At 43.5% G+C, this 23,926-nt stretch overlaps 1 pseudogene; it reads left to right on the forward strand.

Annotated features, from left to right (window-relative positions):
• The first annotated feature begins 16,393 nt into the window (after positions 1 to 16,393).
• LOC133641978 (progesterone receptor-like) lies at positions 16,394 to 23,092 on the forward strand (annotated as a pseudogene).
• Positions 23,093 to 23,926: the final 834 nt, after the last annotated feature.

A 23,926-nucleotide genomic window follows, 5' to 3' on the forward strand; every position in this document is an offset into this window, starting at 1 on the left:
GTCAAGGTGAAACAGATCTTTCTTTCCAAACCATATGCCAAAGTTTTCCTTCTCTACTTCTCTCATCCTAAGGTCAACCACCAGGAGGAACAGAAAAGATGAAATAATATCTCCTTGTTTTACTCCAGTTTTTATTTCAAAAGGTTTCATTGCTCAGTTGCACATTTGCAGTTTTCATAGTAGGCCTGCATTACATTTATGATTTTGTCAGGAATTCCATAGTATATCGATCCCTATTCTCATCATCGTTTCCCTGTTAATGCTGTCGAAGGCCTTTTGAAAGTCAACAAATGTTATTGAAAGTGTCTGCTCATGTTCAATAATTCCTTTTAGGGAATGTATGGCATCTATGTGCATGACCTTCCTTCTCTAAAGCCTGATTGTTGTCCCCTTAACTTCATATTGACTTATTTTGTCCCTCATGCCAGTGCAATGCTTATTACTACCTTCTCAACCACAATAGCAGAGTTACTCCTCTCCAGTTTGAGCATTTTGTGAGGTTTCCTTTCATGAGACCAGTAAGCCATTCTATTAGCACCTTTGTCTTCCGCCATACGGTGTTGCATAGTTTACAGAGTTCGTGGATGGATTCTTCGTCTATACTTTTTAAAATTTCTGGATGATTTCCATCTAACCCTGGTGCTTAACTGGTGTCCACCCATCTCTCTGCTTCTTCCTCTTTAATTGTTAGAGCTTGTCCATCTTTCCCTTATACTGATAGTTTGTTTTGACTCTTCTTTTTTCCTGCAAGCTGTTTTATTAGTTTTTATGCTATTCTCGTGTAATTTTTTTTCTGCTTCTTCCTCTGTGTTTTGAGCTTACCCTTCATACCAGTTATATTTGTCTTTCTTGCACCTTTTCTTTACTTCCTTATCCAGCCTTTTGTACTTTTCCTTTTCTTCGTCACTACGTGTTGAAAGGACCTGTGCCTTCTGTTGCTTCCTTTTGTCGATGACTCTCCATGTTTCATCTGATACCAATTGTTCCTTATTTGTGCTTTGTTTCCTTCCGATTGTGTTTTCTGCAGCATCAATTACTGCCTCATTGAAACGACCTCTTGATTTTTCTATTTCCTTGTCTTTAGGATTTTTCAGTACTGCAAATCTGTTTCGAAGTGGTACCTGTTTAAAAAAGCTTGAGAACCACTGTTCTAGAGTATTTATTAGTAGCCAGCGAGAAAGTATATCTTTGACGTGACGGATGTAAACAGAGGTCACAACACCGGAAGTATATTACCGGAGGGGATGTGGCTACAGGATACCGTTGCCAAATGGGAAACCTTTTTGAAGTTCTTTGGATGCATGTTATAGAACTTTTTATTACATTTTCAATGATAACAATGTTAGTAAATTATCTACAAAAAAAAATTGGTACATTACATGAACGATTGCAGGAAATGTAGACTGGATTAAAAAACATTTTTTTGGGGGGGGGTCTTGAATGGCAGGACTTTGTGCTGATAGAAATGTTCCTTTATGTTTTTTCTTAAAGGTTGCTCACATTCTTGTATATGACATAGAACCTACACAATTTAGTTATATTAGCTGATCATTATGTTTTTTCATACAAACACTAATGGAGTTTAAGTCAGGCAGGGCATGTGGAGGAACTCAAAACTCAGGGAACTCTTTATTGATGCACCAATGTCCTCCATATTGGAAATGGGGAGGAGGGAAGAGCACATTTGGAAGAGTACCAAAGCCTGAAATATTGTCTGCTTGCTGTATAACTCCAACATTTCCATTACATCAAACAGGCAGAGAGGCTAAAGTAAACGAGATAATGTAGACACAGGCAAATATTATAGAATGAGGAGGAGAGCCAAAGGGTGTGCCGGAGATAATAAAATAATATTGATTGAACCTTTAGGATATTGGACATCACATACAGTATTTTGAGCTGTTGTGAGCTTTTTTTTTAGATGATCTCTGACGGCATGCAGGCCTACCTTTAAGTTCACATAGAAATCTTACTGTTTCAAATAATAATCCCTTTCACATAACATCTGGTCTTTTGGGATCCTTGGAGCTATCACTGAAATACACCAATACAAGTGTATAAATAAGTTACTTTATATATGGTTCATGAGCCCCATCAGTGCCTATTCACAGCGCTTCACTTTTTCCATATTTTGTTATGTTACAACCTTATTCCAAAACGGAAAAAAAAAATGTCTTCAACATTCTACAGAAAATACCCATAACTACAATGTGATTTTTTTATTTTGCTAATTTATTGAAAATATATATATATATATTTTTTAAATCACACATACAGAGTATTCACAGCTTTTGCTCAATACTTTGTTGGTGCTCCTTTAGTGGCAATTACAGCCTCAAGTCTTTTTGAATAGGATGCCACAAGCTTGGCACACCTGTCTTTGGGCAGTTTTGTCCATTCCTCTTTGCAGCACCTCTCAAGCTCAATCAGGTTGGACGGGTAGCGTTGGTTTTCGTCCGGGATGTCTCTGTACAATGCTGCATTCATCTTTCCCTCTATCCTGACTAGTCTCCCAGTTCCTGCCGCTGAAAAAACATTGCCACAGCAAGATGCTGCCACCACCGTGAGTCGGGATGGCATTGGCCTGGTGATGAGTGGTGCCAGGTTTCCTCCAAACATGACGCCCGGCATTCACAACATTAAGTTCAATATTTTTCTCATCAGACCAAAGAATTTTGTTTCTCATGGTCTGGGAATCTTTCAAGTACATTTTGGCAATTTTTTTTATAAAGAAATGGCTTCCGTCTGGCCACTATACCATACACGCCTGGTTGGTGGATTGCTGCAAAAGAAAAACAAACTGAGCTGAGGCGAGCAAAGCAGGGACTGGGGTCCTGGGGTATCCTCCCGCTGATTAGATGAGATGCAGGTGTGGGACCTGCAAACAAACGAGAGAGAGAGAGTACGAGAGAGTGTGAGAGAGAGAGCGAGAGCAGGCCTCCACTGTAAATGCACTCCCACAAGGCCGTGGTTCCTAACACCATCCTAATCGATGGAGCTTGAGAGGTGTCGCAAAAATGAATGGGTGAAACTGCCCAAGCTTGTGGCATTGTATTCAAAAATCAATCAATCAATCAATGTTTATTTATATAGCCCTAAATCACAAGAGTCTCAAAGGGTTGCACAAGCCACAACGACATCCTCGGTACAGAGCCCACATACGAGCAAGGAAAAACTCACCCCAGTGGGACGTCGGTGAATGACTATGAGAAACCTTGGAGAGGACCGCATATGTGGGTAACCCCCCCCCCCCCCCCCCCCCCTCTAGGGGAGACCGAAAGCAATGGATGTCGGGTGGGTCTGACATAATATTGTGAAAGTCCAGTCCACAGTGGATCCAACACATCAGCGAGAGTCCAGTCCATAGTGGGGCCAGCAGGAAACCGTCCCGAGCGGAGACGGGTCAGCAGCGCAGAGATGTCCCCAACCGATGCACAGGCTAGTGGTCCACCCGGGGTCCCGACTCTGGACAGCCAGCACTTCATCCATGGCCACCGGACCTATGCAACTCCTCCTCCCAAGGGACAGGGGAGAAGAGGAGAGAAGAAAAGAAACGGCAGATCAACTGGTCTAAAAAGGGGGGTCTATTTAAAGGCTAGATTATACAAATGAGTTTTAAGATGGGACTTAAATGCTTCTACTGAGGTAGCATCTCTAACTGTTACCGGGAGGGCATTCCAGAGTACTGGAGCCAGAATAGAAAACGCTCTATAGCCCGCAGACTTTTTTTTGGCTCTGGGGATCACTAATAAGCCGGAGTTCTTTGAACGCAGATTTCTTGTCGGGACATATGGTACAATACAATCGGCGAGATAGGCTGGAGCTAGACAGTGTAGTATTTTATACGTAAGTAGTAAAACCTTAAAGTCGCATCTTAAGTGCACAGGAAGCCAGTGCAAGTGAGCCAGTATAGGCGTAATATGATCAAACTTTCTTGTTTTTGTCAAAAGTCTAGCAGCCGCATTTTGTACCAACTGTAATCTTTTAATGCTAGACATAGGGAGACCCGGAAATAATACGTTACAGTAATCGAGACGAGACGTAACGAACGCATGAATAATGATCTCAGCGTCGCTAGTGGACAAGATGGAACGAATTTTAGCGATATTACGGAGATGAAAGAAGGCCGTTTTAGTAACACTCTTAATGTGTGACTCAAACGAGAGAGTTGGGTCGAAGATAATGCCCAGATTCTTTACCGAGTCGCCTTGTGTAATTGTTTGGTTGTCATATGTTAAGGTGGTATTATTAAATAGATGTCGGTGTTGAGCAGGACCGATAATCAGCATTTCCGTTTTCTTAGCGTTGAGTTGCAAAAAGTTAGCGGACATCCATTGTTTAATTTCATTAAGACACGCCTCCAGCTGACTACAATCCGGCGTGTTGGTCAGCTTTAGGGGCATGTAGAGTTGGGTGTCATCAGCATAACAGTGAAAGCTAACACCGTATTTGCGTATGATGTCACCTAGCGGCAGCATGTAAATACTAAAGAGTGCAGGGCCAAGAACCGAACCCTGGGGAACTCCGCACGTTACCTTGACATGGTCCGAGGTCACATTGTTATGGGAGACACACTGCATCCTGTCAGTAAGATAAGAGTTAAACCAAGACAAGGCTAAGTCTGACATACCAATACGTGTTTTGATACGCTCTAATAAAATATTATGATCAACAGTATCGAAAGCGGCGCTAAGATCAAGAAGCAGCAACATAGATGACGCATCAGAATCCATCGTTAGCAATAGATCATTAGTCATTTTTGCGAGGGCTGTCTCCCTAGAGTGATTTGCCCTGAAACCGGATTGAAAAGGTTCACAGAGATTGTTAGTCACTAAGTGTTCATTTAGCTGCTGTGCAACAATTTTTTCGAGAATTTTGGAAATAAACGGAAGGTGGGAGACCGGTCGGTAGTTTACCATGAGGTCAGGATCGAGGTTAGGTCTTTTGAGCAGAGGATGAATAACCGCTTTTTTGAATGCTAGGGGAACAGTGCCGGAGGAAAGTGATACGTTTATAATATTTAACACTGATTGTAAGGAAGGGATAGTAGTTTTTTTAGAGTTGGGACACAATGGACAGATTCCGGCCAGAGAATTCTTTAATCATCTTTATTGCTGAAAGGTAGATTTGAATGTGTATGGTTTTGTGTGTGTGTGTGTGTGTGTGTGTGTGTGTGTGTGTGTGTGTGTGTGTGTGTGTGTGTGTGTGTGTGTGTGGGTGTGTGTGGTCTAAACAAATAAAGAAAAGAGGAAAAATTACAATCCAATTATATACTCATTAATATGCAGCAATATACATGGATATGCATACATAATATAACATAATATAATATAATATAAAGGTGTGCATAACAACAACATATATACTGCATTTAACTATGTATGAACTTCCAACAAGTTTCTAAGCTTCAGAGCCATACATGGCGATTATGTGGTCTCTGTCGCCATGTAAAGGCCAAACTCCGCCATCGCAGTTGCAATGACGTTAAATAAACTACACGTGAATGTAAACGCCGTCAACGAGACTAATTAGCTCTCAATCGACCCAAAAACAACTGATCTTAGCATACAATGCACCAAACATTTGCAGAAGTAGCAAGGCACGACAGTCAGTTCAAATGCTGTAACAGTATGTGACAAAACTTACATTTAGTCGTCAACACACACAAGGCTGGCTGCCACCACTGATTGAAACCGGCTATTCTGACAAAGACGTGCTTTAAAGGGCAAATGACGTCACAGATTGACCTATCAACCTAAATGCATAGGAACATTACAAAACTGGTTAAAGGCACACAATAGGCTTTCGTACACAGCCGCCCCCAACTGTCCGTATGGCAGTTGAAACTAGAAGAAAGTCTATGAGGTAGTATCCTCGTCATCAAGAGGTGGAAGCATGATCAGTCGGGCGACTGGGCGAAGGTAGGTGTGATTCTTCACTTGTACTCTGGCAGTCCGGACCCGTCCATCTGCTCCTGGATGTGTCTGAATGATCCGTCCTACAGGCCACGATCCTCGGGGGAGTTGAGGATCCACTATCAAGACAACTTGACCAGCCAAAAGGGTCTTGCCATCGTTCCTCCACTTGTTACGTTCTTGAAGCCGTGGCAGGTAATGCTGGATGAAAGACGACCAGAAGTGATCTGCTAGGACTTGGCTGTGCCTCCAACGTCTTTTTCCGAGACCACAGGGATCGTAGATTGCTTGAGGTAGAGATGAATCATGACGGCCCATAAGAAGGAGATTGGGCGTGACTGGATCTGGGTCTGAGGCATCCGAAGACAGGTAACCGAGAGGTTTAGCATTCATTATGCCTTCAACCTCTATCAATGTTGTCAGTAATACTGGTTCAGGGACTGTTTGGTCTTTGAGAACAACTCTGAGTGCTGTCTTAATGGATTTTACTTCTCTCTCCCATGTGCCCCCAAAATGTGGTGCGCTTGGAGGATTGAATCGGAATGAAATCTGGTGCTCTGCAAGTTGCTCTCTCAACTGTGGTTCCATTGAAGCAACTGCGTCACGTAATGCACGTTCTCCACCAACAAAGTTGGTACCATTGTCCATGGGGAGTTCAGAGGGTTTTTTGAGTAATGCTGTGGCTCCTTCGTATTCTGGTGAAAGTGATGCAAGTCGACTGTCTGAAGGCAGAGACCGTTCAGCCTTGAGCGCTCTCAACTCTTCTGGAAAACAATCTCCTTGTGCCTTTTGCAATATAAGCTTTTCGGCTTGCAGAAAATCCACGGCGGAAGGCGGGGATGAAGCACCAGCATCAGCCGCCCCATTAAGGGAGCTAGCTGTCTCTTGTAGAAGCTGTTTCCATGTGGAGAATTTACTGAAATCAGTTAGCTGAGTAGATGAAGCACTGGAAATAGTTCCAACGAAGGCGGATTTCCTCAGCTCTGTAGCATCCGGTTCAGGTTCAGTATATGGGGATTCAGTGGTAACGTGCAGACAGGAAGGCTGATGGGAAGATGCGGAGATCACAGACGGACCTTGTAGGGACCAGCCTAGGTTGGTACAGATTGCTATGGGCCCGCCAGATGGGCCTGCTCGCACCGGCTCTGTAGGAGCAAGAAGCTGAGACATATCAGAACCTATGAGGAGTGGCGGTTGCGCTCGATGGATAGGCAGCAAAGGAAGGTCTTTGAGGTGCTCGTAGAGTTTTTGGAGGGCCGCTACTGGATATGTGTGCTGAGATAGGCTCAGATTCTCAGCTGTGTAGGCATTTTTAATCCAATACTTCTTGCTTGGCTTGAAGATGGGGGAGACGTGAAGGCTGACTGACGAACCATTGAGCACTTTCACTTCTTGTTGAACAGTTCTCAGGTGAAGGGTTTCAGGATGCTTAGCAAGTTGTAGTTGCTCTACTGCATAGGAGAGGATGAGTGTTCTCTCAGAACCATCATCGAGCACAGCAAATGTCTCTAGAGTGTGGTCTCCATTTTGTAGGAGCACTTTGACAACTTTCAGCAAAACTCTTTGAGGGCTTTGAGGCTGTTCCAGGTAGACTGTGGGTTTTTGGTTACTCATCATCAGGACTTGTTGAGATGACTCTTGGATCGTGTCATGCAGGACTGTGAGGTGCGTCGCTTTGCATAATTTACAAGGGCGTTTAAGCGTACATGCTGCAGCTTTGTGGCCACGACCGCACTTCCAAAATCTGTTACCTTCTTGGATCGACTTATTGATCTCACTGGTATTCAGTTTCTTGAAGTCCAGGCATGAGTTGAGGTAATGTTCCTTACTGTTGCAAAATGGACAATAAGGACTAGGTTTAAAGGGTTGTGACTTTGTCAGATTGGTGCTCTGGCTGCTACCAGTCTCACCAGAACATAGGAGAACTGATGCTGTCCTTTGTTTGGGCCATGGACTATTATAATCCCTCTTGGCAGGAGGAGGCCCCAGGTTGTAGAGGTGAGTGACTCGGCTGGCCAGGCGCTTAGCTTGAGCTTTAACTTGGAGCCAGGATGCCAGGTCGGGCAGGGTGTAAGTTTGGTTGGTACCTGGCTGTAGGATGCCTCGACAAAGACAGTATTCCATAAATCCATCTCGGTGTGCAGGAGGCATTTTACTTATTAGACGGTCAACGTGAGAACCACATTTGAGCTCGTATCCAAGAGGTCCCTCTAAAGTCTGCAACATACCAACTAAGGTCTGAACTGAGAGAGCGAAGGTGTCGAAAGCTTCTGCATCCCCCACTTTGATGGTGGGTGAGTTCAGGATAGCTCCTAGTTCACTCAGTACTAGTTGTCTAGGCTGGCCATATTTGTCTTGTAGAGCCCCTAGCGCAGCCGTGTACGGGTTTGGGTCATACATGAATGACTTGGCTAACTGCAGAGCGTTAGGGAGTTTGAGCTGATTTAGTAGAACTTGATATTTGTATTGCTCGCTCAGGTGAGGATGACTATTCATCAAGTTCTCTAGCGCCATCTTGAGTAGGGCGAAATCACTTTCCCGGCCACTCTCAAACCTTGGAAGTACTGGTTTGGGAATGCCATAGGATGTAGCGATCAGCGTCTCGATGCCCGGGTAGGACCAGGGTGGTGCTGCCGGGGTAGGAGTAGCAGATGGTAATGTGTATTGAACATACTGCCCAGCAGGAGGAGGTGCACCAGCTGGAACTGGTGGTTGTGGCACAAAAGTTTGCATGGTTTGTGGCACTGCGGCTGCATGTGTCATTGTTGATGCATAACTAGATGTGGGTAAGACTGGCATATGTTGACTTGTGAAAGACACAGATGCAGGAGCTGTGATAGAGACAGGAGCTGTAGTGGGGCCTACTAAAGTCGGGACACAAGTTTGTGCACCTTGAACAGGAATGTGAATCGTTGTCAATGGCTGTGTAATCGGGATAGCGGCAGCGGATTTCATTGGAGTTATTGATGGGAGCTGAAGCATGTCAGCAGCGGGCGGAGCTGACGTTGTTGACATTGCATCATCTTCAGACTCCGACAGGAATGACTTGACAATACGGGCAATGTGTAAGTCTTTCTCCAGTTTCTTTAAGCGTCTGCGCCATTCCATTTCCCTTGCCATATTCTCCTTGGCAAGGTGAGCATCCTCTTGTAGTCTTTGTCCTTCTTTAGCTTGTGCATCCAATCTCTTCGCCTCCAAGTCAGCTTTCCTTTCCTCCTCTATTTCTTGCTGTAGGTCAGCAAGCTCCAAACCTGTAATTCGCTCCTCTAGGGCAGCTGTTTGAACATCCGGAATATTTTGGAGCAGTTGAAGCCCATGCGATCGCCGAGAGGATAGACGTGATGAAGCAGATGACTGGTACCCTGATGCACTCCTAGCTCTGGTTGGCCTTGCTTCACCGTGTTGTCCTACTGGTAGTGAGGAGATTTGGGCAGCAGGCAGTTGAGAGGGAAGGAGGGTGACATCGTAAGGGGCCAAATGCTGTGGTAGTCGAATGTCTCTCTTTGGCCTGACAGAGGGCTGGTGATCAGCAGGTGATGACTCCATAGTGTCTGATGGTGGAACTCTATCCGGCTTGAAGGACCAATGTAAGGAAGGGATAGTAGTTCTTTTAGAGTTGGGACACGATGGACATCCTTTAATCATCTTTATTGCCTAAAGGTAGATTTGAATGTGTATGGTTTTGTGTGTGTGTGTGTGTGTGTGTGTGTGTGTGTGTGTGTGTGTGTGTGTGTGTGTGTGTGTGTGTGTGTGTGTGTGTGTGTGTGTGTGTGTGTGTGTGTGTGTGTGGTCTAAACAAATAAAGAAAAGAGGAAAAATTACAATCCAATTATATACTCATTAATATGCAGCAATATACATGGATATGCATACATAATATAACATAATATAATATAATATAAAGGTGTGCATAACAACAACATATATACTGCATTTAACTATGTATGAACTTCCAACAATTTTTTAAGCTTCAGAGCCATACATGGCGATTATGTGGTCTCTGTCGCCATGTAAAGGCCAAACTCCGCCATCGCAGTTGCAATGACGTTAAATAAACTACACGTGAATGTAAACGCCGTCAACGAGACTAATTAGCTCTCAATCGACCCAAAAACAACTGATCTTAGCATACAATGCACCAAACATTTGCAGAAGTAGCAAGGCACGACAGTCAGTTCAAATGCTGTAACAGTATGTGACAAAACTTACATTTAGTCGTCAACGCACACAAGGCTGGCTGCCACCACTGATTGAAACCGGCTATTCTGACAAAGACGTGCTTTAAAGGGGAAATGACGTCACAGATTGACCTATCAACCTAAATGCATAGGAACATTACAAAACTGGTTAAAGGCACACAATAGGCTTTCGTACACTGATGGACCTAATAATACAAACAGTTCCTTGATTGAGGGGACATTTTTGAGGCTTCCTGTTCCGGTTCACCGTGCGTGACTGCTCGCCGTCTGTTCGCTGTTGCGAAAAAGGCTAAGTATCGCTCTATCTGTGTGCTTTTAATTGTTCTACAGCTTTCTTCTGCCTCTGTAGGCAACAGGGACTAACGTTTATTGATAACTGGCCCTCTTTCTGGGGCAAACCAGGCTTGCTGATGAGAGACGGCCTTCACCCTAACCAGGAAGGCGCCATCATCCTGTCTAGAAACATAGACTACTATTTAAGTCTCACTTGACTGACTACACTAGAGCAAGCCCGGTCACAGGCAATTACAATGTCTGTTAGTCCGGGTGAGGAGTCAGTTAAGCTAGAACTAGCCAGCGCCAGGCTGGATAATCCATGTACGCATAGCAATTATCTTAGAATAATACACAATTCACATAATGTTTTTTCTGTTGTGTCTGTGTCAGAGGTGGACATGCATTTTACTGAGGTGGCAAATTATGATATGTCCAGTCTATTGCAGCACCAAGCAAACAATCGGAAAATTCCCGTCATATCAATTCCTAGATATAGTCGAAACTATTTAAAGTGCACTACGCATAATAAACGCAACATTGTTAATATTGCTACTACGGATAATCTTAACAAAAACTCGTCAAAACAGCCCAATACCTATAATATGGGCTTTTTAAACATAAGATCATTGTCTCCCAAGGCGTTATTAGTTAATGAGGTCATTAGAGACAACAATCTTAACGTCATTGGTCTTAGCGAAACCTGGCTCAAACCAGACAAATTTTTTGCGCTCAATGAGGCATCTCCTCCTAACTATACGAACGCGCATGTTGCCCGTCCTCTTAAAAGGGGAGGGGGTGTCGCACTAATATACAATGAAAATTTCAACCTTACCCCTAACCTAAATAATAAAAATAAATCGTTTGAGGTGCTTACTATGACGTCTGTCACACCGCTACCTCTCGACCTGGCTGTTATCTACCGCCCCCCTGGGCCCTATTCGGACTTTATCAGTGAATTCTCAGAGTTCGTTGCTGATCTAGTGACGCACGCCGACAATATAATCATAATGGGGGACTTTAATATCCATATGAATACCCCATCGGACCCTCAGTGCGTGGCGCTCCAAACCATAATTGATAGCTGTGGTCTTACACAAATAATACATGAACCCACGCATCGCAACGGTAATACAATAGATCTAGTGCTTGTCAGGGGTGTCACCACCTCCAAAGTTATGATACTTCCATATACTAAAGTAATGTCCGATCATTACCTTATAAAATTTGAAGTTTTGACTCATTGTCAACAAGCTAATAATAATAATAACTGCTATAGCGGCCGCAACATTAATGCTGCCACAACCATGACTCTTGCTGACCTACTGCCTTCGGTAATGGCACCATTCCCAAATTATGTCGGCTCTATTGATAACCTCACTAACAACTTTGACGATGCCTTGCGCGAAATTATTGATAGTATAGCACCGCTAAAGCAAAAAAGGGCCCCTAAAAGGTGCACCCCATGGTTTACAGAAGAAATTAGAGCTCATAAATTATCATGTAGAAAACTGGAACGCAAATGGCGCGCGACTAAACTTGAGGTTTTCCATCAAGCATGGAGTGATAGTTTAATAACTTATAAACGCATGCTTACCTTAGCTAAAGCTAAATACTACTCAAATCTCATCCGCCTCAACAAAAACGATCCTAAATTTCTGTTTAGTACAGTAGCATGGCTAACCCAACAAGGGACTCCTCCCAGTAGCTCCACCCACTCGGCAGATGATTTTATGAATTTCTTTAATAAGAAAATTGAACTAATTAGAAAGGAGATTAAAGAAACGCATCCCAGCTACAACTGGGTTCTATTAACACAAATACGACGGACACTGCCCTCCAAAATAGTCTCTCTATTTTTGATGAAATAACATTAGAGGAATTATTACAGCGTGTAAGTGGGATAAAACAACATGTTTACTTGGCCCACTTCCTGGGAAACTTATCAAGGAACTGTTTGTATTATTAGGTCCATCAGTGTTAAATATTATAAACTTATCACTTTCCTCTGGCACTGTTCCCCTAGCATTCAAAAAAGCGGTTATTCATCCTCTGCTCAAAAGACCTAACCTCGATCCTCACCTCATGGTAAACTACCGACCAGTCTCCCACCTTCTGTTTATTTCTAAAATTCTCGAAAATATTGTTGCACAGCAGCTAAATGAACACTTAGTGACTAACAATCTCTGTGAACCTTTTCAATCCGGTTTCAGGGCAAATCACTCTAAGGAGACAGCCCTCGCAAAAATGACTAATGATCTATTGCTAACGATGGATTCGGATGCGTCATCTATGTTGCTGCTTCTTGATCTTAGCGCCGCTTTCGATACCGTCGATCATAATATTTTATTAAAGCGTATCAAAACACGTATTGGTATGTCAGACTTAGCCTTGTCTTGGTTTAACTCTTATCTTACTGACAGGATGCAGTGCGTCTCCCATAACAATGTGACCTCGGACTATGTCAAGGTAACGTGCGGAGTTCCCCAGGGTTCGGTTCTTGGCCCTGCACTCTTTAGTATTTACATGCTGCCGCTGGGTGACATCATACGCAAGTACGGTGTTAGCTTTCACTGTTATGCTGATGACACTCAACTCTACATGCCCCTAAAGCTGACCAACACGCCGGATTGTAGTCAGCTGGAGGCGTGTCTTAATGAAATTAAACAATGGATGTCCGCTAACTTTTTGCAACTCAACGCTAAGAAAACGGAAATGCTGATTATCGGTCCTGCTAGACACCGACATCTATTTAATAATACCACCTTAACATTTGACAACCAAACAATTACACAAGGCGACTCGGTAAAGAATCTGGGTATTATCTTCGACCCAACTCTCTCGTTTGAGTCACACATTAAGAGTGTTACTAAAACGGCCTTCTTTCATCTCCGTAATATCGCTAAAATTCGTTCCATCTTGTCCACTAGCGACGCTGAGATCATTATTCATGCGTTCGTTACGTCTCGTCTCGATTACTGTAACGTATTATTTTCGGGTCTCCCTATGTCTAGCATTAAAAGATTACAGTTGGTACAAAATGCGGCTGCAAGACTTTTGACAAAAACAAGAAAGTTTGATCATATTACGCCTATACTGGCTCACCTACACTGGCTTCCTGTGCACTTAAGATGCGACTTTAAGGTTTTACTACTTACGTATAAAATACTACACGGTTTAGCTCCAGCCTATCTCGCCGATTGTATTGTACCATATGTCCCGACAAGAAATCTGCGTTCAAAGAACTCCGGCCTATTAGTGATCCCCAGAGCCAAAAAAAAGTCTGCGGGCTATAGAGCGTTTTCTATTCGGGCTCCAGAACTCTGGAATGCCCTCCCGGTAACAGTTAGAGATGCTACCTCAGTAGAAGCATTTAAGTCCCATCTTAAAACTCATTTGTATAATCTAGCCTTTAAATAGACCCCCCTTTTTTAGACCAGTTGATCTGCCGTTTCATTTCTTCTCTCCTCTTCTCCCCTGTCCCTTGCGAGGGGGAGTTGCATAGGTCCGGTGGCCATGGATGAAGTGCTGGCTGTCCAGAGTCGGGACCCCGGGTGGACCACTAGCCTGTGCATCGGTTGGGGACATCTCTGCGCTGCTGACCCGTCTCCGCTCGGGATGGTTTCCTGCTGGCCCCGCTGTGGACTGGACTCTCGCTGATGTGTTGGATCCACTGTGGACTGGACTTTCACAATGTTATGTCAGACCCACTCGACATCCATTGCTTTCGGTCTCCCCTAGAGGGGGGGGGGGGGGGGGGGGTTACCCACATATGCGGTCCTCTCCAAGGTTTCTCATAGTCATTCACCGACGTCCCACTGGGGTGAGTTTTTCCTTGCCCGTATGTGGGCTCTGTACCGAGGATGTCGTTGTGGCTTGTGCAGCCCTTTGAGACACTTGTGATTTAGGGCTATATAAATAAACATTGATTGATTGATTGATTGAAGTTTCCCAGGAAGTGGGTCAAGTAAACATGTTGTTTGTTTTATCCCACTTACACGCTGTAATAATTCCTCTAATGTTATTTCATCAAAAATAGAGAGACTATTTTGGAGGGCGGTATCCGTCGTATATACAGTCGTATTTGTGTTAATAGAACTCAGTTGTAGCTGGGATGCGTTGTCTTTAATCTCCTTTCTAGTGAGTTAAATTTTCTTATTAAACAAATTCATAAAGTCATCTGCCGAGTGGGTGGAGCTACTGGGAGGAGTCCCTTGTTGGGTTAGCCATGCTACTGTACTAAACAGAAATTTAGGATCATTTTTGTTGAGGCGGATGAGATTTGAGTAGTATTTAGCTTTAGCTAAGGTAAGCATGCGTTTATAAGTTATTAAACTATCACTCCATGCTTGATGGAAAACCTCAAGTTTAGTCGCGCGCCATTTGCGTTCCAGCTTTCTACATAATAATTTATGAGCTCTAATTTCTTCTGTAAACCATGGGGTGCGCCTTTTAGGGGCCCTTTTTTGCTTTAGCGGTGCTATACTATCAATAATTTCGCGCAAGGCATCGTCAAAGTTGTTAGTGAGGTTATCAATAGAGCCGACATAATTTGGGAATGGTGCCATTACCGAAGGCAGTAGGTCAGCAAGAGTCATGGTTGTGGCAGCATTAATGTTGCGGCCGCTATAGCAGTTATTATTATTATTAGCTTGTTGACAATGAGTCAAAACTTCAAATTTTATAAGGTAATGATCGGACATTACTTTAGTATATGGAAGTATCATAACTTTGGAGGTGGTGACACCCCTGACAAGCACTAGATCAGGGGTCACCAACCTTTTTGAAACCAAGAGCTACTTCTTGGGTACTGATTAATGCGAAGGGCTACCAGTTTGATACACACTTAAATAAATTGCCAGAAATAGCCAATTTGCTCAATTTAACTCTGTTATTATTAATAATTAATTGTATTTATCTTTGTGGAATCACTGATCATCTTAATGATTTCTCACCATAAATATATACTGAAACGGATAAATATCAATATGCAACACTTTATTTTTATATTTTTTCTAAGTGCACATTTTTTAAATTGAACATTTTGAAACGATCACTTCTAAGACAGTCTGTGAAATCACAATATCCCATTTTAACTAGCTAGCCACTAACATTTTTTAACAAATCATGAATTACTTTGCACCATGTTTGTACAAATAATAACTCATGTAAAATACAAAAATTAACTCTCAAATTTTTAAATAAATCATGTCACACTTTGAACTGGACACCAAATCTGTTATCTGTTTCTTTGTCAGTTAGTGAAGACCAAGTCTTTAAAATATTTTCTTGGATTTTCAAATTCTATTTGAGTTTTGTCTCTCTTAGAATTAAAAATGTCGAGAAAAGCGAGACCAGCTTGCTAGTAAATAAATAAAATTTAAAAAATAGAGGCAGCTTACTGGTAAGTGCTGCTATTTGAGCTATTTTTAGAACAGGCCAGAGGGCTACTCATCTGGTCCTTACGGGCTACCTGGTGCCCGCGGGCACCGCGTTGGTGACCCCTGCACTAGATCTATTGTATTACCGTTGCGATGCGTGGGTTCATGTATTATTTGTGTAAGACCACAGCTATCAATTATGGTTTGGAGCGCCACGCACTGAGGGTCCGATGGGGTATTCATATGGATATTAAATTCCCCCATTATGATTATATTGTCGGCGTGCGTCACTAGATCAGCAACGAACTCTGAGAATTCACTGATAAAGTCCGAATAGGGCCCAGGGGGGCGGTAGATAACAGCCAGGTCGAGAAAGACTTGAGGCTGTAATTGCTGCCAAAGGCGCATTAACAAAATATTGAGCAAAGGCTGTGAATACTTATGTATTTGTTTTAGGTTTTAGTTTAAATTAATTTTGAAATTTTTTTTTTAAAAAAATTACATTGTCATTATGGGGGAATTTTGAGAACACAAATATATTTATTCTATTTTAGAATAAGGCTCTAACATAACAAAATGTGGAAAAACTGAAGTGCTGTGAATACTTTCCGGATGCACTGTATTCATGTGTGAAATAGCTGCCATAAAGGTCACCCCATCACGTCTGGAACGAGAGAGATGTTAGTCTATCTCATGCTGTGCATTGATGTGGTTCCATTTGGTGACTTTAGCTCCCTGCCTCTTCCTTCGCCTCATTGTCAACCCTCCAGGGGCGCCGTTGGTGCTTTTGTCATGGGGAGTGATGTCATTATCTCCCACCCCACCGTCATCTCCAAATAGTCTGCTGTTCAGGAGAGAGCAAGGCAAGTGCATGAAGTGAATGATTCAGCAAAACGTGACTGTTTACCAAATCATGTCAGCGCTGTCAGCTCCTCCGCCAGGCGGGTGAGTAATGACTCAGACGCGGCAGAACTCATGCGAGCAAATGACAAGGGTTTGCATGCATGTGTTTTTGTATGCAAGATTTACTGTAGGTTTGCCTATCTTGTTTTCTGCGTTATGATAACCGGTTTCCATTCATTTCACTACGTCTCCAAAAGCACTGTTGCCCTTGAGAGCAGACCTCTCACAACAGGTCTCATGAAATAATAATGTTGCTGCACTCCCACACACCTCTCTATGTGTCTGGACTTTTTCCCAATGCACTCTCCCACAATATTGTACTGTAAGTGGAGACTCTCTGTTAGACTAACAATAGCTGCTCACATGGAATATGTGTGCGACGAGATGGACTATGATCTGTCATGGTCAGCCTTATTGGAAACATTCATTCTTTGCTTATTTAAAACATGCATGTTGTGGTGTACGGTAGAATATGCATGTCTATAGTTTACATACAGTCCAAGAAAAAGAGACATTGTGTGGTCTTAATGCATGTGTGCGCTAGAACTGTATATGGACCACCTGAGGAAAGTGTTATCCTATTGGTCTGGATTTCACATGACTGATGCACTACCCCTATTAGATTAGTGTTTAGACATTTAGCAGCCAATCAAGTTGAACATTTAAGTAAACATCAATGAGCAATTGTAAAGAAATGCAAACCTAAGACCTCAACTAACTGTCGCGGAATTGATATGAAAGCGATAAAAGAAGTCATTGAAAACAATTCAGAACCTTTATAAAGTATATTAGGAATCCATAATTTCCAATTGGCAAATTCACAAACAAAATGAAAATAGCAAACGTTGGTCCAATTTATAAAGTTGGAGACAAACACCAATTTACAAATCATAGACCGGTTTCTGTACTTAAACAATTCTCCAAAATCATTGATAAATTATTTAATAATAGCCTGGACAAATTCATGAACAAACGTGGAACACTCGCGGCCAATCAATATGGCTGCAGAGCTAACATTTCAACATCGATGGCATTAATCAAAATACCGGAGGAAATTACCAATGCGCCTTTAATGGAATGCCCCCTCAGAGCTCGTGTGTGATCTACGGGGACGAGGCATCCGGCTGCCATCACGAGCTTCTAACCTGCGGCAGCCGCAAGGTGTTTTTTAAAAGAGCAGTTAAAAAACATCACAGTTATTTCAATCAATCAATCAATCAATGTTTATTTATATAGCCCTAAATCACAAGTGTCTCAAAGGGCTGTACAAGCCACAACGACATCCTCGGTACAGAGCCCACATACGGGCAAGGAAAAACTCACCCCAGTGGGACGTCGGTGAATGACTATGAGAAACCTTGGAGAGGACCGCATATGTGGGTAACCCCCCCCCTCTAGGGGAGACCGAAAGCAACGGATGTCGAGTGGGTCTGACATAACATTGTGAAAGTCCAGTCCACAGTGGATCCAACACATCAGCGGGAGTCCAGTCCACAGCGGGGCCAACAGGAAACCATCCCGAGCGGAGACGGGTCAGCAGCGCAGAGATGTCCCCAACCGATGCACAGGCTAGTGGTCCACCCGGGGTCCCGGCTCTGGACAGCCAGCACTTCATCCATGGCCACCGGACCTATGCAACTCCCCCTCGCAAGGGACAGGGGAGAAGAGGAGAGAAGAAAAGAAACGGCAGATCAACTGGTCTAAAAAAGGGGGGGTCTATTTAAAGGCTAGATTATACAAATGAGTTTTAAGATGGGACTTAAATGCTTCTACTGAGGTAGCATCTCTAACTGTTACCGGGAGGGCATTCCAGAGTACTGGAGCCCGAATAGAAAACGCTCTATAGCCCGCAGACTTTTTTTTGGCTCTGGGAATCACTAATAAGCCGGAGTTCTTTGAACGCAGATTTCTTGTCGGGACATATGGTACAATACAATCGGCGAGATAGGCTGGAGCTAAACCGTGTAATATTTTATACGTAAGTAGTAAAACCTTAAAGTCGCATCTTAAGTGCACAGGAAGCCAGTGCAAGTGAGCCAGTATAGGCGTAATATGATCAAACTTTCTTGTTTTTGTCAAAAGCCTTGCAGCCGCATTTTGTACCAACTGTAATCTTTTAATGCTAGACATAGGGAGGCCCGAAAATAATACGTTACAGTAATCGAGACGAGACGTAACGAACGCATGAATAATGATCTCAGCGTCGCTAGTGGACAAGATGGAACGAATTTTAGCGATATTACGGAGATGAAAGAAGGCCGTTTTAGTAACACTCTTAATGTGTGACTCAAACGAGAGAGTTGGGTCGAAGATAATACCCAGATTCTTTACCGAGTCTCCTTGTTTAATTGTTTGGTTGTCAAATGTTAAGGTGGTATTATTAAATAGATGTTGGTGTCTAGCAGGACCGATAATCAGCATTTCCGTTTTCTTAGCGTTGAGTTGCAAAAAGTTAGCGGACATCCATTGTTTAATTTCATTAAGACACGCCTCCAGCTGACTACAGTCCGGCGTGTTGGTCAGCTTTAGGGGCATGTAGAGTTGAGTGTCATCAGCATAACAGTGAAAGCTAACACCGTACTTGCGTATGATGTCACCCAGCGGCAGCATGTAAATACTAAAGAGTGCAGGGCCAAGAACCGAACCCTGGGGAACTCCGCACGTTACCTTGACATAGTCCGAGGTCACATTGTTATGGGAGACGCACTGCATCCTGTCAGTAAGATAAGAGTTAAACCAAGACAAGGCTAAGTCTGACATACCAATACGTGTTTTGATACGCTCTAATAAAATATTATGATCGACGGTATCGAAAGCGGCGCTAAGATCAAGAAGCAGCAACATAGATGACGCATCAGAATCCATCGTTAGCAATAGATCATTAGTCATTTTTGCGAGGGCTGTCTCCGTAGAGTGATTTGCCCTGAAACCGGATTGAAAAGGTTCACAGAGATTGTTAGTCACTAAGTGTTCATTTAGCTGCTGTGCGACAGTTTTTTCGAGAATTTTGGAAATAAACGGAAGGTGGGAGACCGGTCGGTAGTTTACCATGAGGTCAGGATCGAGGTTAGGTCTTTTGAGCAGAGGATGAATAACCGCTTTTTTGAATGCTAGGGGAACAGTGCCGGAGGAAAGTGATAAGTTTATAATATTTAACACTGATGGACCTAATAATACAAACAGTTCCTTGATAAGTTTCCCAGGAAGTGGGTCAAGTAAACATGTTGTTTGTTTTATCCCACTTACACGCTGTAATAATTCCTCTAATGTTATTTCATCAAAAATAGAGAGACTATTTTGGAGGGCAGTGTCCGTCGTATATACAGTCGTATTTGTGTTAATAGAGCCCAGTTGTAGCTGGGATGCGTTGTCTTTAATCTCCTTTCTAATGAGTTCAATTTTCTTATTAAAGAAATTCATAAAATCATCTGCCGAGTGGGTGGAGCTACTGGGAGGAGTCCCTTGTTGGGTTAGCGATGCTACTGTACTAAACAGAAATTTAGGATCGTTTTTGTTGAGGCGGATGAGATTTGAGTAGTATTTCGCTTTAGCTAAGGTAAGCATGCGTTTATAAGTTATTAAACTATCACTCCATGCTTGATGGAAAACCTCAAGTTTAGTCGCGCGCCATTTGCGTTCCAGTTTTCTACATGATAATTTATGAGCTCTAATTTCTTCTGTAAACCATGGGGTGCGCCTTTTAGGGGCCCTTTTTTGCTTTAGCGGTGCTATACTATCAATAATTTCGCGCAAGGCATCGTCAAAGTTGTTAGTGAGTTTATCAATAGAGCCGACATAATTTGGGAATGGTGCTATTACCGAAGGCAGTAGGTCAGCAAGAGTCATCGTTGTGGCAGCATTAATGTTGCGGCCGCTATAGCAGTTATTATTATTATTAGCTTGTTGACAAAGAGTCAAAACTTCAAATTTTATAAGGTAATGATCGGACATTACTTTAGTATATGGAAGTATCATAACTTTGGAGGTGGTGACACCCCTGACAAGCACTAGATCTATTGTATTACCGTTGCGATGCGTGGGTTCATGTATTATTTGTGTAAGACCACAGCTATCAATTATGGTTTGGAGCGCCACGCACTGAGGGTCCGATGGGGTATTCATATGGATATTAAAGTCCCCCATTATGATTATATTGTCGGCGTGCGTCACTAGATCAGCAACGAACTCTGAGAATTCACTGATAAAGTCCGAATAGGGCCCAGGGGGGCGGTAGATAACAGCCAGGTCGAGAGGTAGCGGTGTGACAGACCTCATAGTAAGCACCTCAAACGATTTATATTTGTTATTTAGGTTAGGGGTAAGGTTGAAATTTTCATTGTATATTAGTGCGACACCCCCTCCCCTTTTAAGAGGGCGGGCAACATGCGCATTCGTATAGTTAGGAGGAGATGCCTCATTGAGCGCAAAAAATTCGTCCGGTTTGAGCCAGGTTTCGCTAAGACCAATGACGTTAAGATTGTTGTCTCTAATGACCTCATTAACCAATAACGCCTTGGGAGACAATGATCTTATGTTTAAAAAGCCCATATTATAGGTATTGGGCTGTTTTGACGAGTTTTTGTTAAGATTATCCGTAGTGGCAATATTAACAATGTTGCGTTTATTATGCGTAGTGCACTTTAAATAGTTTCGACCATATCTAGGAATTGATATGACGGGAATTTTCCGATTGTTTGCTTGGTGCTGCAATAGACTGGACATATCATAATTTGCCACCTCAGTAGAATGCATGTCCACCTCTGACACAGACACAACAGAAAAAACATTATGTGAATTGTGTATTATTCTAAGAGAATTGCTATGCGTACATGGATTATCCAGCCTGGCGCTGGCTAGTTCTAGCTTAACTGACTCCTCACCCGGACTAACAGACATTGTAATTGCCTGTGACCGGGCTTGCTCTAGTGTAGTCAGTCAAGTGAGACTTAAATAGTAGTCTATGTTTCTAGACAGGATGATGGCGCCTTCCTGGTTAGGGTGAAGGCCGTCTCTCATCAGCAAGCCTGGTTTGCCCCAGAAAGAGGGCCAGTTATCAATAAACGTTAGTCCCTGCTGCCTACAGTAGCTAGACAACCACTTGTTAAGCGAGACTAATCTGCTATATCTCTCATCATTGCCTCTCGCAGGCAGGGGGCCAGAGACAATTACTCGATGCCTGGACATCTTTCTGGCGAGATCACAAGTCCTGGCTATGTTTCTCTTTGTAATCTCTGACTGTCTCATTCTAGTGTCATTGGAGCCAACGTGTACAACTATATTCGCATAATTAGTGGTGCGATTAGCCTGTCGTACGTGTTTACTAGGCCTGTTGCGAGTTAGCTCCCTAAGATTAGCTTCAATGTCAGGTGCTCTGGCCCCGGGGATACACTTTACTGTGGCTGGTTTGCTAAGCTTTATGTTTCGGGTGATGGAGATGGATTGTGTGCAAGACGCAACGACTGCATCGTGGACAAAATCCGCAGGAATAATTGTCCGGCGTGTCATCTTCGAAAGTTTTACCGGGCAAGAATGATGCTGGGAGGTAGGAATCTGAAGCGCTTTGGGGCCTTCAAGGCGTTGGGTCTGAGTCCGTCCGTGGTGTTCCAGTCCCACCTTGGCGTGTCGGGAGTCCCCGGCCTGTCGTCCATGGCCTGCACCCCTGGCGTGCACAAAGTGCAGTACTCACAGCAGATCGTGGGCATCCTGGAGAACATCGAGCCAGAGATGATGTACTTGGGCTACGACAGCGTGCAGGCTGAAGGTTGCTCAACAGCCTCAACCGCCTGTGCGAGAAGCAGCTGCTGTGGATCGTCAAGTGGTCCAAATCTCTGCTAGGCTTACGGAATCTTCACATCAAAGACCAGATGACGCTCATTCAGTACTTGTGGATGAACCTGAGGGTCTTCTCTCTTTGATGGCGTTCCTTCCAGAACGTCATCCGAGAATTCCTCTACTTTGCACCAAATATTGTTTTAAGCCAGAAGTAGATGAGGAAGTCTCCAATTTATGAGCTTTGCTTGGCCATCCAGTTCATCCCTCAGGAGTTCGCCAACCTGCAGGTGACACGTAAGGATTTCCTGTGCATGAAGGCCATCATGCTGCTCAACACAGTGCCTCTGGAGGGCCTCAAGAGTCAGCCGGCCTTTAAGGAGATACGTCAGAATTACATCTGTGAGCTGAGCAAAGCAGTCCACGTGAAAGAGACGAGTGTGGTTGCCAGCTCGCAGCGCTTCTACCACCTCACGAAGCTGATGGATGCTATGCACAATTTAAAAAGATTAACCTGTTCTGTCTGAGCACGTTCATTCAAGCTGATGCCATGAAGGTGGAGTTCCCAGCGATGATGACTGAGGTGATCGCCTCGCAGCTTCCCAAGGTGCTGGCAGGGATGGTGCGCCCACTGCTCTTCCACCCCGAGTGACCATGCCGTCCTTGCTCCGCCACCCGAAGTGACCATACCCTCCTAGCTTTTCCACCCCAAGTGACCAAGCTCTTCTTACTCTCCCCAAGTGACCATACCCTCCTTCCTCTTCCACCCCAAGGGACCACCTAATACCATTTTACTGACAAAGGTATAATACAGCCATTTTCCATCAATGTTAATGTAAAGAAAGAAATGAAGAGCGGAACTAATGTGTGGTGAAGTAGTTGCCTGTAGGTCCCTTTTTAGGTGTGGTTATTTCCTCCCCCTCCCCTCAGATGAAACTTGGGGAGCTTCAAAGATAGTTTGTGTCTTCACTCTCATTAAACATTGCCTGTGTTTTCCAGGGGTTAGACAATGAACACAACCTTTTTGTCTACTAAACTCACACGCCTGTGAGACTTGTAACAAATAGTGGGGGCTTTTCCGGTATCTCTCCTGTCCACTTAAGCGGAGGAGCTTATCCAGACATACCAGAACCAGAAAACCAGGGTGACTGCAGCTTACAAAAGAGCCAGCAGGTACATGGTGGACAAATTGTAGATCATACATCAGACATTAGCTACAACAATGTTTGCAAACAAATTAATGAAGGGGTTGGAAAGGGTTTTACAGGGCCAGAAGTAGTCAGAGGGGTCTTAAGGGATGTTAAACCAGGCACTTTCCAAGACATACTTGTAAACAAAGATAAAATTAGCATCCCTGAACTCAAGGGCTTCCTAAAAAGGCAAACACCGAAATGTTCCAGGAGCTAATGTGTGCTCGACAAACTGAACAAGAGTCCCCCCAACAGTTCATGATTGGGCTAAAACAAAATTGGTTATTTCAGTCAAG

The sequence above is a fragment of the Entelurus aequoreus genome, linkage group LG02 (genome assembly GCF_033978785.1).
Source record: "Entelurus aequoreus isolate RoL-2023_Sb linkage group LG02, RoL_Eaeq_v1.1, whole genome shotgun sequence".
Taxonomy (NCBI): Eukaryota; Metazoa; Chordata; class Actinopteri; order Syngnathiformes; family Syngnathidae; genus Entelurus; species Entelurus aequoreus.